The sequence below is a fragment of the Pelophylax lessonae genome (genome assembly GCF_965119305.1).
Source record: "Pelophylax lessonae genome assembly, chromosome: 3".
In the NCBI taxonomy this organism is placed as follows: Eukaryota; Metazoa; Chordata; class Amphibia; order Anura; family Ranidae; genus Pelophylax; species Pelophylax lessonae.
In genome coordinates, this window is record NC_138770.1 from 260,830,673 (window position 1) to 260,845,213 (window position 14,541).

The following is a 14,541-nucleotide window of genomic DNA, read 5'->3' on the forward strand; positions in this document are numbered from 1 at the left end:
CAATAAAGAGGAATACATACAAAATCCTTAGCAACTACAAAATTCCATGAAACCTAGCTCATATAAAACACTATTTTACTTGGCTGTATTTATAAAGAAAACTTAGCAGCACAAACTGTAAATATTGTTATTCCAAATTAAAGCATATTATTAAGCCCCCGTTCACATAGGGGCGACGCTACTTCGCACCGCGACCTCCGAGGTCGCGGTGCGAGCAGCGCGCCGCTACCTCGGAGCGGCCGCCACGGACTTCATAACATTGAAGTCTATGGCGGTCGCCTCCGGGTCGCCCCAAAGAAGCTCCGGACCCTTTTTCTAGGTCGGAGCGACTTGTGTCGCTCCTATTAGAAGGGGTCCGCAGCTTCCCTATGGGAGGCGACCTGTGAGGCGACCAGGTCGCCTCACAGGTCGCCCCAGTGTGAACCGGCACTAATCATTCATTGACTTTAAGGTTTCAATCAATTCATAACTAAAGAAGAGGTGTATTTGGGAAGGACAGTACTATAAAAAGTGCATAAAACACTCAATCCCACTGCCCAGAAAATATTGGTCAGGATCACTGTAAATAAAGCAGAGGTCTTAGTTGCATATATTTGCTGATGTATGTGGAAACTTACCATCAAGGTACCATCTAGGAGAAATGTGTTTCCTACTAAAATTAGTGGGGAAGCCAACACTGAGACATATACTGTACATGCAGACAGGTGCAGTTTAGTCTCCATTCTGTAGGTGTCACTGTGTAGCTGTGTCACTTAACAGATGAAGTGGAGGTTGAGAGGACCATTGTTCCTCTGCAGACTCTGTGGGTGTCACCAGGGTAGCAATGGTCTGATTGCACACTGCAACACTGTATGACTTTGGTGGCCTTCTTAAGTGTGGGAAATGCTCATACATGAAAGGTAAGCCCCAAAGGTAATGAGGTCTACTAAAGCGCTTGCTGGGATTGAACCAGGGATGGACAATGGCTTGTCGGTATCCAAGGTTAGGAAATGGTAGGCGTTTGAATAAAGTGCTGAGTGCTACTGTGTGAAAATCAGAAAATGTGGAATCCAATAAATAAATAAATAAATATATAGTATAAAGGGATGACACAGTAGAATCAATGCTATGGGTGAGAGGAAGGTAATGATAAAAACGAATAAATAGATAAGAAAATCACAATAAATATGAATATATTAACATATGTATGTGCCTTTAGTGCAAATTGTGCAAATTATAGTCCAAATAAAAAGTTCATATGTGACTTGGGTGAAAAACATATACATTTTGAGTGCCAATAAAGGAAAGTGCAGGTGCTCTGTGCTGAATCCTCCAATGATCCAATGCTGGTACTTGTGGTGTCACCGTGAGGAATAATAGGGGGATGCACTCACCAGAAGTAGTGGGTCTTAGATACCGTACGGTATTAAGACCTCTATAAGCTTTATGGCCACCTGGGCCAGAGAGGTCACTGCTGGGCTTTGTAGTACTGTGGCGATCTGGAATCCCTCTCCTGGATGACCTGGATCTGTAATAAGTTAAAGCTCAGATCCAGCCGCTTTGCAAAATGACCATATTTGCAAGCAAGAAATCTTGGAATTTCTTCACAATCTTTTCCAATGTACGACACCTGGTCTCCCCTCCGTGCTCATACATAGCAGTGCCCCACTGTATTTGGCTTGCAGTTGCGAGTGACTAGAGTAGGGAAAGGAATCATGCTTGCTAGGGACAGTGCAAAAGCCTGAGGGAAATGTTCCTGCTGAGGAAGGGAGAGATTCAGGATACCATTGTCTGCTTTGTTATCCTAAGGTTTCAGGTACTACTTCATAGGACCTGCATAGCTCTTCCAAGTGTCACTTGTGCTACTACTCTTTTCAGCCACCCCTCTTGTAGATGCTACTCTGGTCATGTAAACAGTAGTCAATGAATATATGGCCAATAAGTGTTGTGTGTACATAAAGGTCTATTCAGAACAGCAAGAAGGTTAATAGAGTCCAATTGGAGTGTTCAGGGTAAATCTCTGCTGATCTCAATTCACCAGATGCAGCATTTCTGAAGAGACTGAAGTAACTCTAGGCAAACAGATAAGAACAGCAGTGCGTAATCTTATTGTAGTATGTTAACATATTTATTGTGGTGAAAAGACAAATGGCAACTCACATTGTGACAGTTAAAATCAGGCTCATCACATAGTAAGGGCTTCCAATGGACAGCCACACAACAGCAGGGAAGTGCGCATTTCCTCATCAAAGCTGTCATCCAGCCTAACATCTGGACTTTCCTGGCTGCTTGGTTGTAGGAAGAGGCTCCCCATCCCAGATGCATGAGCTAACCGCTCATGGATTACATACAAAAAGTGCCATTTCTTCTTCCCATGTAATTTACAAGTACTGTATTTCTCAATACTATTATTGCTGCACTTAGTTTGGTCCCCCCGTTGTGTTCTCTTGGTCCTTCATCTGTACCTATCGAGTATTCCTGTCTTGGTCTGAGGTTCCCTGCTGTGGTGAGACTTTCCATTGGAATCCCTTACTAAGTGATGAGCCTGATTTTAACTGTCACAATGTGAGTTGCTATTTGTCTTTTCACCACAATAAATTTGTTAACATACTACACTCAGATTGCGCACTGCTGATCTTTTTATCTGGTAATGTAGGCTATGCAAGTGTGACACCATTAAAGCAGAAGATATACAGTACCAATGTACCACTAGCTTTTCTGTGCCTTCCACTATCACCATTACTGCACTTGTACTATCAGTGGTACTACATTTGCTACTACAGCAGTGCCTGGAACTGTTACTTTCTGTGTTCTTGTGCAGTTCTTACAGCCACATTACTAGTGCTAGTGATTTCCGATTGTTGTCCAAATTGTTATTTGTTTAACCTGCAACTCGAAAAAATAATAACTGTTCAACCTTTCTCTGGACTTTGCGTGCCATTCTTCCAATTTTATACCAACCTTCTGGCACCGCCCACATGGAGCAATCACAATAATTGAGAACATGTTTAACTACTTTTAGATACAGCAACAGATGAGAGATCCAGACTAGTGTTGAGCGAACACGGACTGTATTATTCGTGTTCGTACCGAATAATTGGATTTTTTGTACCCGAACACGGACACGGACACTTTACTGTATGTTCGGGTAAAAATCCGTGTTCGGTCGTTTTATTTCCGGGTTTTGCATGCTTTGGCGCTCTTTTCATGGCGGGCTTTCAACAGCCAATCAACAATCGTTTAACTGGTGTGCCTTAAGCCATCCCAGCCATGCCTACAAATGTCTCAGTAGCTGTGATTGGCCGTCTGAAGCATGTGACCAAGTCTTTATAAGTTCGAGGCAGCCGCAGCGGCGTCATTATGCTGCTTAGATTCAGGGACAGAGCACACATCAACGTGCTGGCTGCTGATTAGGGAAAGATAGGCAGGAAAAAACCATTTGTGTCCGGATAGAATTGAGGGACAGGTCGGAGTGTTTAGGCAGGGCGAGTTGTAGGCATTTTAGGGATAGAGTCTGCTGAATTATATAGGGTCAGTGTCTTCTACAAACTACAATCGATATTGCTGTGTGGGGGGTGGGGTCTGCACTCAATCCTGATCTACGATCTCTTCTCAATCCTGTTAGGGACAGAGTCTGCTGAATTTTAGGGAAACTGTGTTCTACAAACTACAATCGATATTGCTGTGTGGTGTGGGATTGGAGATAGGCAGGTGTCAGTGATCCACATCCATTTTTCTGTGTGTGAGCTGCAGTGAACACAATCTTTTTGGGCTGCAGTGAACACAATCTTTTTGGGCTGCAGTGAACACAATCTTTTTGGGCTGCAGTGAACACAATCTTTTTGGGCTGCAGTGAACACAATCTTTTTGGGCTGCAGTGAACACAATCTTTTTGGGGTGCAGTGAACAAAATCTTTTTGGGGTGCAGTGAACACAATCCTTTTTGGTGTGCAGTGAACACAATCTTTGTGGGGTGCAGTGAACAAAATCCTTTGTGGGGTGCAGTGAACACAATCTTTTTGGGGTGCAGTGAACAAAATCCTTTTTGGGGTGCAGTGAACAACATCCTTTTTGGGGTGCAGTGAACACAATCTTTTTGGGGTGCAGTGAACAAAATCCTTTGTGGGGTGCAGTGAACACAATCTTTTTGGGGTGCAGTGAACACAATCTTTTTGGGGTGGAGTGAACAACATCCTTTTTGGGGTGCAGTGAACAAAATCCTTTTTGGGGTGCAGTGAACAAAATCATTTTTGGGGTGCAGTGAACACAATCTTTTTGGGGTGCAGTGAACACAATCTTTGTGGGGTGCAGTGAACACAATCTTTTTGGGGTGGAGTGAACAACATCCTTTTTGCGGTGCAGTGAACAACATCCTTTTTGGGGTGCAGTGAACACAATCTTTTTGGGGTGCAGTGAACACAATCTTTGTGGGGTACAGTGAACAGAATCTTTGTGGGGTGCAGTGAACACAATCTTTGGGGGGTACAGTGAACACAATCTTTGTGAGGTGCAGTGAACACAATCTTTGTGGGGTGCAGTGAACACAATCATTGTGGGGTGCAGTGAACTCAATCTTTGTGGGGTACAGTGAACACAATCTCATACTGAAGGTTTGAGGGTGCTGCCTGTTCCATACTCCCCCTACTCCTCATCTAGCCTTTTAGGGGTACAAACAATAGTAATTGGGGCCTAGTGTGGTTGTGTACGTGTGATATACATACACTTTTTTGGGATCATATTTTCTATTCCGCTATTTAATCAAAAACCTTTGGGGATCAGTTAAATTGGGGGATAGTCTGTGTTGGTACGTGTGAGAGAGATCCACCTTTCCAAGTTGTTGGGGTTCATCTCATACTTCTGAAGGTTTGAGGGTGCTGCCTGTTCCATACTCCCCCTACTCCTAGCCTTTTAGGGGTACAAACAATAGTAATTGGGGCCTAGTGTGGTTGTGTACGTGTGATATACATACACTTTTTTGGGATCATATTTTCTATTCCGCTATTTAATCAAAAACCTCTGGGGATCAGTTAAATTGGGGGATAGTCTGTGTTGGTACGTGTGAGAGAGATCCACCTTTCCAAGTTGTTGGGGTTCATCTCATACTTCTGAAGGTTTGAGGGTGCTGCCTGTTCCATACTCCCCCTACTCCTAGCCTTTTAGGGGTACAAACAATAGTAATTGGGGCCTAGTGTGGTTGTGTACGTGTGATATACATACACTTTTTTGGGATCATATTTTCTATTCCGCTATTTAATCAAAAACCTCTGGGGATCAGTTAAATTGGGGGATAGTCTGTGTTGGTACGTGTGAGAGAGATCCACCTTTCCAAGTTGTTGGGGTTCATCTCATACTTCTGAAGGTTTGAGGGTGCTGCCTGTTCCATACTCCCCCTACTCCTAGCCTTTTAGGGGTACAAACAATAGTAATTGGGGCCTAGTGTGGTTGTGTACGTGTGATATACATACACTTTTTTGGGATCATATTTTCTATTCCGCTATTTAATCAAAAACCTTTGGGGATCAGTTAAATTGGGGGATAGTCTGTGTTGGTACGTGTGAGAGAGATCCACCTTTCCAAGTTGTTGAGGTTCATCTCATACTTCTGAAGGTTTGAGGGTGCTGCCTGTTCCATACTCCCCCTACTCCTAGCCTTTTAGGGGTACAAACAATAGTAATTGGGGCCTAGTGTGGTTGTGTACGTGTGATATACATACACTTTTTTGGGATCATATTTTCTATTCCGCTATTTAATCAAAAACCTCTGGGGATCAGTTAAATTGGGGGATAGTCTGTGTTGGTACGTGTGAGAGAGATCCACCTTTCCAAGTTGTTGGGGTTCATCTCATACTTCTGAAGGTTTGAGGGTGCTGCCTGTTCCATACTCCCCCTACTCCTAGCCTTTTAGGGGTACAAACAATAGTAATTGGGGCCTAGTGTGGTTGTGTACGTGTGATATACATACACTTTTTTGGGATCATATTTTCTATTCCGCTATTTAATCAAAAACCTTTGGGGATCAGTTAAATTGGGGGATAGTCTGTGTTGGTACGTGTGAGAGAGATCCACCTTTCCAAGTTGTTGAGGTTCATCTCATACTTCTGAAGGTTTGAGGGTGCTGCCTGTTCCATACTCCCCCTACTCCTAGCCTTTTAGGGGTACAAACAATAGTAATTGGGGCCTAGTGTGGTTGTGTACGTGTGATATACATACACTTTTTTGGGATCATATTTTCTATTCCGCTATTTAATCAAAAACCTTTGGGGATCAGTTAAATTGGGGGATAGTCTGTGTTGGTACGTGTGAGAGAGATCCACCTTTCCAAGTTGTTGGGGTTCATCTCATACTTCTGAAGGTTTGAGGGTGCTGCCTGTTACATACTCCCCCTACTCCTAGCCTTTTAGGGGTACAAACAATAGTAATTGGGGCCTAGTGTGGTTGTGTACGTGTGATATACATACACTTTTTTGGGATCATATTTTCTATTCCGCTATTTAATCAAAAACCTTTGGGGATCAGTTAAATTGGGGGATAGTCTGTGTTGGTACGTGTGAGAGAGATCCACCTTTCCAAGTTGTTGAGGTTCATCTCATACTTCTGAAGGTTTGAGGGTGCTGCCTGTTCCATACTCCCCCTACTCCTAGCCTTTTAGGGGTACAAACAATAGTAATTGGGGCCTAGTGTGGTTGTGTACGTGTGATATACATACACTTTTTTGGGATCATATTTTCTATTCCGCTATTTAATCAAAAACCTTTGGGGATCAGTTAAATTGGGGGATAGTCTGTGTTGGTACGTGTGAGAGAGATCCACCTTTCCAAGTTGTTGGGGTTCATCTCATACTTCTGAAGGTTTGAGGGTGCTGCCTGTTCCATACTCCCCCTACTCCTAGCCTTTTAGGGGTACAAACAATAGTAATTGGGGCCTAGTGTGGTTGTGTACGTGTGATATACATACACTTTTTTGGGATCATATTTTCTATTCCGCTATTTAATCAAAAACCTTTGGGGATCAGTTAAATTGGGGGATAGTCTGTGTTGGTACGTGTGAGAGAGATCCACCTTTCCAAGTTGTTGAGGTTCATCTCATACTTCTGAAGGTTTGAGGGTGCTGCCTGTTCCATACTCCCCCTACTCCTAGCCTTTTAGGGGTACAAACAATAGTAATTGGGGCCTAGTGTGGTTGTGTACGTGTGATATACATACACTTTTTTGGGATCATATTTTCTATTCCGCTATTTAATCAAAAACCTTTGGGGATCAGTTAAATTGGGGGATAGTCTGTGTTGGTACGTGTGAGAGAGATCCACCTTTCCAAGTTGTTGGGGTTCATCTCATACTTCTGAAGGTTTGAGGGTGCTGCCTGTTCCATACTCCCCCTACTCCTAGCCTTTTAGGGGTACAAACAATAGTAATTGGGGCCTAGTGTGGTTGTGTACGTGTGATATACATACACTTTTTTGGGATCATATTTTCTATTCCGCTATTTAATCAAAAACCTTTGGGGATCAGTTAAATTGGGGGATAGTCTGTGTTGGTACGTGTGAGAGAGATCCACCTTTCCAAGTTGTTGGGGTTCATCTCATACTTCTGAAGGTTTGAGGGTGCTGCCTGTTCCATACTCCCCCTACTCCTAGCCTTTTAGGGGTACAAACAATAGTAATTGGGGCCTAGTGTGGTTGTGTACGTGTGATATACATACACTTTTTTGGGATCATATTTTCTATTCCGCTATTTAATCAAAAACCTTTGGGGATCAGTTAAATTGGGGGATAGTCTGTGTTGGTACGTGTGAGAGAGATCCACCTTTCCAAGTTGTTGAGGTTCATCTCATACTTCTGAAGGTTTGAGGGTGCTGCCTGTTCCATACTCCCCCTACTCCTAGCCTTTTAGGGGTACAAACAATAGTAATTGGGGCCTAGTGTGGTTGTGTACGTGTGATATACATACACTTTTTTGGGATCATATTTTCTATTCCGCTATTTAATCAAAAACCTTTGGGGATCAGTTAAATTGGGGGATAGTCTGTGTTGGTACGTGTGAGAGAGATCCACCTTTCCAAGTTGTTGGGGTTCATCTCATACTTCTGAAGGTTTGAGGGTGCTGCCTGTTCCATACTCCCCCTACTCCTAGCCTTTTAGGGGTACAAACAATAGTAATTGGGGCCTAGTGTGGTTGTGTACGTGTGATATACATACACTTTTTTGGGATCATATTTTCTATTCCGCTATTTAATCAAAAACCTCTGGGGATCAGTTAAATTGGGGGATAGTCTGTGTTGGTACGTGTGAGAGAGATCCACCTTTCCAAGTTGTTGGGGTTCATCTCATACTTCTGAAGGTTTGAGGGTGCTGCCTGTTCCATACCCCCCCTACTCCTCATCTAGCCTTTTAGGGGTACAAACAATAGTAATTGGGGCCTAGTGTGGTTGTGTACGTGCGAGATACATACACTTTTTTTGATCATATTTCCTATTCCGCTATTCAATAAAAACCTTTGAGGATCAATTGAATTGCGGGATAGTCTGTGTCGGTACGTGTGAGAGAGATCCACCTTTCCAAGTTGTTGGGGTTCATCTCATACTTCTGAAGGTTTGAGGGTGCTGCCTGTTCCATACCCCCCCTACTCCTCATCTAGCCTTTTAGGGGTACAAACAATAGTAATTGGGGCCTAGTGTGGTTGTGTACGTGCGAGATACATACACTTTTTTTGATCATATTTCCTATTCCGCTATTCAATAAAAACCTTTGAGGATCAATTGAATTGCGGGATAGTCTGTGTCGGTACGTGTGAGAGAGATCCACCTTTCCAAGTTGTTGGGGTTCATCTCATACTTCTGAAGGTTTGAGGGTGCTGCCTGTTCCATACCCCCCCTACTCCTCATCTAGCCTTTTAGGGGTACAAACAATAGTAATTGGGGCCTAGTGTGGTTGTGTACGTGCGAGATACATACACTTTTTTTGATCATATTTCCTATTCCGCTATTCAATAAAAACCTTTGAGGATCAATTGAATTGCGGGATAGTCTGTGTCGGTACGTGTGAGAGAGATCCACCTTTCCAAGTTGTTGGGGTTCATCTCATACTTCTGAAGGTTTGAGGGTGCTGCCTGTTCCATACCCCCCCTACTCCTCATCTAGCCTTTTAGGGGTACAAACAATAGTAATTGGGGCCTAGTGTGGTTGTGTACGTGCGAGATACATACACTTTTTTTGATCATATTTCCTATTCCGCTATTCAATAAAAACCTTTGAGGATCAATTGAATTGCGGGATAGTCTGTGTCGGTACGTGTGAGAGAGATCCACCTTTCCAAGTTGTTGGGGTTCATCTCATACTTCTGAAGGTTTGAGGGTGCTGCCTGTTCCATACTCCCCCTACTCCTCATCTAGCCTTTTAGGGGTACAAACAATAGTAATTGGGGCCTAGTGTGGTTGTGTACGTGTGATATACATACACTTTTTTTGGATCATATTTTCTATTCCGCTATTTAATTTAACTGGGCCTCCATGCGAGACCTGTGTGCCTTGTTGCGCTGTTTTGAGTACTCCACCAACATGGCCAGTGGCAATGACGCCGTTCTCAGCTTAACTATCCCACTTCTATGCCTCCTTGAAAAAACAATTCGGGCGATGATGGAAGAGGATGTGGCACAGGATGAGGAGGAGGAGGAGGATGAAGAGGTAACATTTCCAAGGCTTTCAGGGCAGTCATTCGCAAGGGGCTCCGAGGGTGGGTTCCTGCACACGCAAACGCCAGGGACGCAATTGTCCAGCAGGGGCACAGTTCTGGAGGATGAGGAGGATGAGGAGGAGGAGGAGCTGGAGGAGGAGATGGAACCATGTTCACAGCAGGGTGGCACCCAGGCCAGCTCATGGCCATCACTGGTGCGTGGCTGGGGGGATACAGAGGACACGGACCATACACCTCCCACAGAGGACAGCCTTTCGTTGCCTCTGGGCAGCCTGGCACACATGAGCGATTACATGCTGCAGTGTCTCCACAACGACCGCCGAGTTGCCCACATTCTAACTTGTGCTGATTACTGGGTGGCCACGCTGCTGGATCCCCGTTACAAGGACAACGTACCGTCCTTAATTCACTCACTGGAGCGCGATCGCAAGATGCGCGAGTACAAGCGCACGCTGGTAGACGCCATGCTGCTGGCATTCCCATCTGACAGCGGGGCCACAGTGGAAGCACAAGGCAGAGGAGGAGGAGGAGGAGGTCGCCAACGCAACCAGGGCACCGCCAGCACCTCAGAAGGCAGGGTTAGCATGGCCGAAATGTGGAAAAGCTTTGTCAGCACGCCACAACAAACAGCAGCACCAGCAGCTCAGATGGAACGTCTTAGCAGGAGGCAGCATTTTACCAACATGGTGGAGCAGTATGTGTGCACACGCCTACATGTAGTGAATGACGGGTCTGCCCCCTTCAACTTCTGGGTCTCCAAATTGGGCACATGGCCTGAGCTTGCCCTTTACGCCTTGGAGGTGCTGGCGTGCCCTGCAGCCAGTGTATTATCTGAACGGGTATTTAGCACGGCTGGGGGCGTTATAACAGACAAGCGCAGCCGCCTGTCCAGAGACAATGTGGACAAGCTCACGTTCATTAAAATGAACCAGGCATGGATCCCACGGGACTTTTCCGTACCTTATGCAGAATAGCAATGGATACCGACCTTACCCACCCATTGTTCCATTTTTGCTCTTTCTCACTCTTTTGGGGTGTACCCTCATTTAAAATTTGTGAAAAGAAGCAGTGTTGGCTACCTCGTCCTCCTCCTCAGGGCCAGATTAATGTAGGGGCTATTGGAGCTGCAGCTCCAGGCCCCTACCTTTTATATAGGCCCCGGGTTGGCCATATTCACTGTTACCGCTCTTCTGTCACTTGTAAACACAGAAGTCTGGCTTCTATGCTCGCTTCCCCAGGCAGCACCCTCAGAACCTCCCCACACAGCGTGAAGGCCGGACAAGGAGGGAGAGTTGGCGATGCATGGATGTGTTTATGGGCTTCAGAGACAGCATCCCATGTTGAATTAGGCATGCATGGCTGCACCCTTCCTCCTCTGGGTGCATGGCAAGGCACGGCCCTAAGGCCCTTCAAAATCCTCAGCACCAAGCCCATGATGCTGTTAATCCGGCCCTGGTCCTCCTCCACCGCCGCTTCCACCTACACCGCCCATAGGTGTGCGCAGCCTATTGCATTAAGGTGTGCACCCCAAAGTTGAAATACACATGCATGTGTTTGCCAGCAGGGAGAGTAATGTATCGGGGCCATGTACCTGTAGGCAAGGAGAAATAGAGCAGAGCAGGTCCCAGGGAGATCTTTCCCATCTCCTCACTGGCAATGCTATGTGCCCTAGGTGATTAGGGTGTGCCCAGGCACACCCAGCACACCCTGTGCGCACGCCTATGTCACCGCCACATCCACCACCACCTTAACCTCCCTCCTACTCCATATGGGCCTCGTCCTTCAGAGATGAAGAAGAACATTGTTTTATTTTTCTGTTTTTTTTTGTTGTTTTAAGTTATTTCCCTATCCACATTTGTTTGCAGAGCACTTGCCATGCTCTTAATTACGTTTTGCTGCCATTTGCAGCACTCTAGCCCTTTCCTTTGGTGTTTTAGAGCCATTTTAGTGCCTTAAAGTTCGGGTCCCCATTGACTTCAATGGGGTTCGGTGTCCGGGAAAAGTTCGGTAAAAGTCCGGGACACGGACCCGGACTTTTTTTTAAAGTTCGGCCGAACCCGTCGAACACGGACATCTAGGTGTTCGCTCAACCCTAATCCAGACATGTTCATGGCAACTCACCCGGGCACACCAAGCACAGCCAAAAATAAAAATGGCAAGCAACTCAATCAGTTTCTAACTACCTTGGATGTTTATGCACAAATACTTTATTATTATTTTTTTTTTTTTTAAAACCATAATGCACAACTCCATCATTATTTTCTCCCAATACATGCAGGTTCAACTTCCACATCTCTAGAATTATTTTTCCTAACTCAAGACCAAAAATGTAAATCCTAGTCCCACCAAGTTTACTGCAACTTCCACTGCCTTAATATTTTGCTAGCATGACATTCACCTCTATATTACACTGCATTTAAATCCTATTGAGTGTCTTTTACCTTCTATCTTTTCTATATCTGCTTCTCTTGTGGTCAGTTGTTTGCCTAACTTCACTAAAATGTTGAATTATATGCACTTTTATTCAACAACTGCTCCATAATCCTATGTTACATAAATCTGACCTTATCTTTCTATATTCTTCAAAATGAAGATTTTTTAACTTGCCACTTGCCACTTAATAGCCTCCTTATTTGTTTACATTATTATAACACATTTTAGTTAATGTGGTTGTAAACCCTTACACATTTACCCAGTAAAGTGATTAGCCTTAGGTGATAGACAGAGATTAAACAAATCTTCTTACATATATTGAACCTGTTTATCTGCAGCCAACTCTGCCTTACATCTATTTAAAGTTCAGAATTTACACAGCATTTCTAAGGTTCCAGAGGCAGGGGACAGGAATCTGACATCACAGAGATGAGAACTGAGTGTAATCTGAGACCTAAGTTAAAGGAAGGAACACACCCCCCTTTACACAATCTCATGGGGGAAACATGCAAAGCTAAGATTTTTAATCACAGGCTGTGTGTCCCTTGGAGAGAGTCAAAAATGCCTCATGCAGATAGCAGAGGAATCACAGTTCTTATAATTGAAGCATGTACTCACTATAGAAGGATAATCTTTTCTCATGTTTTATGTCAGAGCTTTACAACCACTTTAAGACCACCACAGGATTTCATCACAGTTAGGTGTATACAATTACTTTAATTATTGTTTTTTTTACTATATATACAGTATATGTGCATATATATATATATATATATATATATATATATATATATATATATACAGTATCTCACAAAAGTGAACACACCCCTCATCACATTGTTGTAAATATTTTGTTATATTTTTTCATGTGACAACACTGGAGAAATGACACTTTGCTACAATGTAAAGTAGTGAGTGTACAGCTTGTATAACAGTGTAAATTTTTCGGTCCCCTCAAAATAACTCAACACACAGACATTAATGTCTAAACCGCTGGCAACAAAAGTGAGTACACCCTTATGTGAAAATGTCCAAATTGGGCCCAATTAGCCATTTTCCCTCCCCGGTGTGCAGGTGTGTTAAATTTGGTGTTATAGCTCTCACTCTCATACTGGTCACTGGAAGTTCAACATGGCATCTCATGGCAAAGAAATCTCTGAGGATCCGAAAAAAAGAATTGTTGCTCTACATAAAAATGGCCTAGGCTATAAGAAGTTTGCCAAGACCCTGAAACAGAGCTGCTGCATGGTAGCCAAGACCATACAGCGGTTTACCAGGACAGGTTCCACTCAGAACAGGCCTGGCCATGGTCCACCAAAGAAGTTGAGTGCACGTGCTCAGCATCATATCCAGAGGTTGTCTTTGGGAAATAGATGTATGAGTGCTGCCAGCATTGCTGCAGAGGTGGGGGGTCAGCCTGTCAAAGCTCAGAGCATACGCCACACACTGCAACAAATTGGTCTGCATGGCTGTCGTCAAGTGTGTCTTGCCTACAGTCAAGCATGGTGGTGGGAGTGTCATGGTCTGGGACTGCATGAGTCCTGCTGGCACTGGGGAGCTACAGTTCATTTAGGGAACCATGAATGCCAACATGTACTGTGACATACTGAAGCAGAGCATGATCCCCTCTCTTCGGAGACTGGGTCGCAGGGCAGTTTTCCAAACGATAACGACCCAAAACACACCTCCAAGACGACCACTGTCTTGCTAAAGAAGCTCAGGGTAAAGTTGATGGACTGGCCAAGCATGTTTCCAGACCTAAACCCTGTTGAGCATCTAAGGGGCATCTTAAAATGGAAGATGGAGTAGCGTAAGGTCTCTAACATCCACCAGCTATGTGATGTCATCATAGAGGAGTGGAAGAGGACTCTAGTGGCAAACTGTGAAGCTCTGGTGAACTCCATGCCCAAGAGGATTAAGGCAGTGCTGTAAAATAATGGTGGCTACACAAAATATTGACAATTTTGTGCCCAATTTGGACACTTTAATTTAGGGTTGTACTCACTTTTGTTGCCAGCGGTTTAGACATTAATGGCTGTGTGTTGAGTTATTTTGAAGGAACAGCACATTTACACTGTTATAAAAGCTGTACATTTACTACTTTACATTGTAGCAAAGTGTAATTTCTTCAGTGTTGTCACATGAAAAGATATAATAAAATATTTATAAAAATGTGAGGGGTGTACTCACTTCTGTGAGATACTGTGTGTATATATATATATATATATTTACAGTGGATTTAGAAAAGAATCTCCCCCTTTAAAATAATCACGTTTTGTGGATTTGCAGCCTGAAATTAAGACAGACACAGTTTTTTGTTTTATCCAGCTGTATTTAAAAATGAATTGTAAACTCAATTAGGCGTAGCTAATAACCTTCTCAATGTCACAATGACTTTCAATGACTTTCAACTATGATCATTTTGATTAGCTCAGCATGAAAA

The 14,541-nt window shown here is 43.9% G+C and overlaps 1 protein-coding gene across 1 annotated transcript in view; it reads right to left on the reverse strand.

The window, feature by feature from the left end:
* SERPINI2 (serpin family I member 2) overlaps window positions 1-14,541 on the reverse strand; it is a gene marked incomplete at its 5' end in the record, with an annotated part of 95,680 nt that overhangs the window by 47,852 nt on the left and 33,287 nt on the right. The gene's annotated exons all lie outside the window — the stretch shown is intronic.